The sequence below is a fragment of the Cololabis saira genome, chromosome 11, assembly GCF_033807715.1.
Source record: "Cololabis saira isolate AMF1-May2022 chromosome 11, fColSai1.1, whole genome shotgun sequence".
Lineage (NCBI taxonomy): Eukaryota > Metazoa > Chordata > Actinopteri > Beloniformes > Belonidae > Cololabis > Cololabis saira.
In genome coordinates, this window is record NC_084597.1 from 11,885,401 (window position 1) to 11,889,979 (window position 4,579).

Here is a 4,579-nt window from a genome sequence, read left to right on the forward strand (position 1 = left end):
TGGGAATGAAATATATCATTAATTAATTAAATGTGTCATTTTAAGTAAAAATATATATTTATTATTTCAGCATTTAATTAATTAATGACACATTTAATTAATGATTTCGTGTTGCGTGTGAATCATGAAATGTAAAACTGCATTTAATTAATTAATGACACATTTAATTAATGATTTTGTGTTGCTGAATCATGAAATGTAAATGTAAAACTGTCAGTTTCACTCGTCAAACTAAGTAATTAAATGTGTCATTAATTAATTAAATGCAGTTTTACATTTCATGATTCACACGCAACACAAAATCATGTCATTAATTAATTAAATGCTGAAATAATAAATATATATTTTTACTTAAAATGAATTGTATTTTAATTAATTAATGACATATTTAATTCTAATTTTAATTAATTAATGAATCATTTAATTAATTAATGATATATTTCATTCCCATTTTAATTAATTAATGATGTATTTATTTATTTAATTTTGGCACAAAAAATCCTCCATAGTTTTTGTGTTTAAATCTCTTTTTTTTTTAAAAGGTAGAAAAGTGTTTTTCCTAAATGCATTTTGTCACGGTGTAGCTTGAATCTGCACACAGGTATTGTACGTGTGTGTGTGTGTGTGTGTTTGTCGCCCTGTTTTATGTGACTTAAAAGAATGTTTGACCTAACAACCCTGCTAGTGTGAGTGTGCTTTGAGAGTTTGGAGACTCGTTGTAGGTTAATAGCATGACTACAGGAGTGCTTATACAACAAGAAGCCAAAAAAAAGGGGAAAGACTAAGGAAAAATGAAGTTATCATGCACTACATATTGAGGTGAGAGGATTTAGATGTCCTTTTTACCCGCATGTCAGGGACAGAACCAGTGAAAGAAAAGAGCGTACTAAACATGCATGTTTCCCTGCTGACTCGGGTTGTCGGCTTCGGTAGCATAACTTCAGATTAAAACGGTGCAGAGGTGCCTGTGCATGATTTAGTTAATCTGAGCTTTGACTGTATTCTCAACACTAACAAATAGACAAACAAACACAACAATAACAAAGTCAGCCAGGGGTCACCCCCATGACTTGTAGCATGTGTTCATCCTGTCCCCTTTGGTGGCAATGATGGGATCCTCTTGATGTTTACCATATTGCCTAAAGAGCAAGCACATGTGACAATAGTTTATAGCGACAAAAAAGTTTCTCCTCGCATTTGCATTGGTTTATATTTAGGCGTAGATTCATGCAGTGTTTCAGCTGGGAGAGGAGCTTTTTTTTGCATATTGGTCTTGTGTATTCGTGTGACAGACCTCCCCTCGTGGTTGCTATGCTGGTTGCTATGCTGTCTTGCTAGAACATGTAGAACGTGATGCGACGGAGGCAGCCTCCCTCTCTCAGTGCACACAGACGTGAGACGACACGACAGCGGGAAGGCATTCGGCCTGTCGAAGCATGTGGACTCTTTCACTCACTCACTCGCCACCAGTACTCGAGTTGAGGGGGGATGAGGGGGGATGGCATCCCCCCTGAAACAAAAACAGTAAAAATCATCCCCCCTGTAAAACTGCCATCCCCCCTTTCCATCCCTTATGTCATTTCATCAATGAATGTGGTTTTACTGCTATTTCAACATTTAGAGTCATCACCAGAAAAATAACATATTTGACAATTTTCACCTGTTTCAAGTAAATTTTCACTTGAAATAAGTAGGAAAAATCTGCCAGTGGAACAAGATTTATCTTCTCATTACAAGCAAAAAAAATATTGTTCCCCTGGCAGATTTTTCTACTTATTTCAAGAGAAAATTTACTTGAAACAGGTGAAAATTGTTGTTTTTTCCAGTGATGAGTCTTGTTTTAAGTGTAATGAGATTTTTTACTAAAATGAGACATTTTAACTAGAAATAGGACAAATATTCTTATTTTGAGTTTTTGCAGTGAACCATTTTACTGTGAAGGACAGAGTCATATTGAGAAGTTCAGAAAACTGTTTTTTATTGTTGTGTTTTGATGTATTTGATGTAAGCCCAGTGGATGTTTAAAGCTTACACAAGGCTGCATTTAACTGCTGCTATGTCATTCCTGCAGGTGTTTTGGTCAGTGCTATTATTTGTAATATATTATATTATTTGTAATCAGCACAAATTATCTGTCCTCATATGATAAAATCCACCATCCCCCCTGATTCTTTTTTACTACTCGAGTACTGCTCGCCACCACCTTTTTTTATTTCCCTCTTTCTTTAAATCTTTTAAGTTCAGTTCCACTGAGCTGTGTTTAAAAGATGTCTTTGGGACAGTCACTGTCCTAGGTACTGTTCTGGCAAAGGATAAATGTTGACCTCTTTTGATCACTTTCTCCCTGTCTTGTGCACTGCCAGTGTTGACACTGCCTCCTCCTGTAGTGGAGTCATCTGTGATGAAGTTTTCATAGTTTACACAGGGTGTTGTCAGTTGAGATGCCTTAAGTATTTAACAATCATAATTTATTACTAACTGTAGATATCGTGGGTATGTATTTAATTTTATATAGTTTTCGGGAGCCGGCCGAATCATAATCTATTTATTTAGAAATAACGCAAAAAAGGTTATGGAAAAAAAGAAGTGATTACCTCATTTTTGCATTGTTTTAAATGGGAATGCTTTGCATGCAGTTGTACTTTTGAAACATAAAAGGAAAAAAAATATATATTAGCAAAGCTGTTTGATATCCACAAGCTAGCTGTGTGTTGTTTACTGTCCAAATCAGAGCTACTGAGCCCCGCTCTCCGTCTCAACCCCTCATGTGGTGCTGTGGACCTTTGTTACATTCCATTCAATGCTATTTCTCTGAACCCCCCCCCCACCTCGCCGTAACGTAATGGAAAAACTGCAATGAAATTAACTGGTTTTTAGTTTGTGACTTTTTTTTGTTTTGCACTCACTTATTTAAAAATGGGAACCCTCTCACTGGCAAAAAAAAAAATCAAAAAAATTGTAGTTTAAAGGATTTTACTGGCTTTTTTTAATGGTTATTGCTGTGCTTACTGCAGCGCAGTGGGTCTTAAGGAAGCGTCTCGTTCCTTCTCTTTTATTTCCATCTCTTTGGCGTTTCTCTTCGGTTCTTCTTTCAAAGTAGTGTGCAGACATAAGCATAACAAGTGCCTCACTCTAGGTGTTAGGATATATTTCCATGTTACTAAAGCCACTAACAACAATCAATCCATGAAGCCGCCATGCCTTATTGGTTGCATTACTGATCAAAGGAGTGAGACATGAAGGTGCTACTGTACAAGTGCAGGCCAATCTGCTCTGAAATTCAAGTCAGATTGGTTAAAACAGCTGCTGGTTTGTTAGTGAGGCGTCACACTTTTGTGGAGATAGTTCGGACAATGAAGAGGCATGTTTCACTGTGGGTTTTACAAACACTGCAGTTATACGTCTTTATTTGATGGCATTCTCCTCCTTCTATCCTTTCCGTTTTTGCTGTATGATTTCACCGTCCGCCCTTCCTCTCTTAAACTACTGTTTTCTCTCACAGTCCAAAAAGAAGGAACGGATTATAAAGCACAACTTTTTCTAAAAATGCATGTTTTCTCAGGTTCCAGTGTCGTCGCAATGGATTAATAGTATATGGTGAAAATATATACAAAGAATATAAAAAGAAGAAAAAAGACGTTCATTTTTTTCTCTTTTCTTTTCTTTTTTTTTTGCTGCTTGAATCTGAAAAACAAAACTGAAGAGGAAAAAAAATGCCAAAAAGTGCCAGTGAAAGGGCTGCCGCCATCCGTGTACGAAAAATCTGCTGTTTAGCTGTGACTGCGCAATGTTTTTCAATATAGGATATTTTATCTGAAAAAATAGAACTATTTATCATTAATATTAAAGCAATAGCGCATTAATAGTGATGAGTGTGTTTATGAGGAAATGGGTGAGCGCATTGTTGGTAAATGTTAGATTTACATTTGGTGGAATTTTGTACTTTATTTATTATTATTATTATTATTAATTATTATTATTACTACTAATAAAGATCTCAGATGTTGCATTCTGTTTTTTGATTTTAATTTAATTTCATGGCTTGTATATTATCCTTTTATATGTGCTCTTTTTGTAATAAACTGGATTACATGGAGAATATCTTGTTTTGTGTGCTTCATCGTCATCCTGGGTATCTCTTCTACATCAGTTTCAAAATGGTCTAAATATATATCTTTATTTTAGAAGGTCCTCTCCTAAATAAATCTTCCTCCTACATGTAATAGAAACATTATTTTGGCTCAAGAAAATACAGAACACATTTACTTGATAACTTGACAAGTGATCTTTGATCACATTTGCTGAGGTGTTGAAGTTATCACTCTTCTTCCAGCTCTGCAACTAAAAGCTCCTCCAACTGTGTCCGTCTGTTTGCAATTAATCATCCAGTGTGTTTAAAGTGTTTCAATGTGGACAGCTTGATTAAAAGAGCTACTCAGTGCTGGTGAAACTGAAAAAGCCTGTCAATCAGCTAAAAGATCCTGATATCCTAATGTACACAAAATCTGCGTTGCTGAAAAAAAATGACATAAATGTTTTTCAAGTTTAGTCAAACAACATTAAAAATTCATTATGGGTA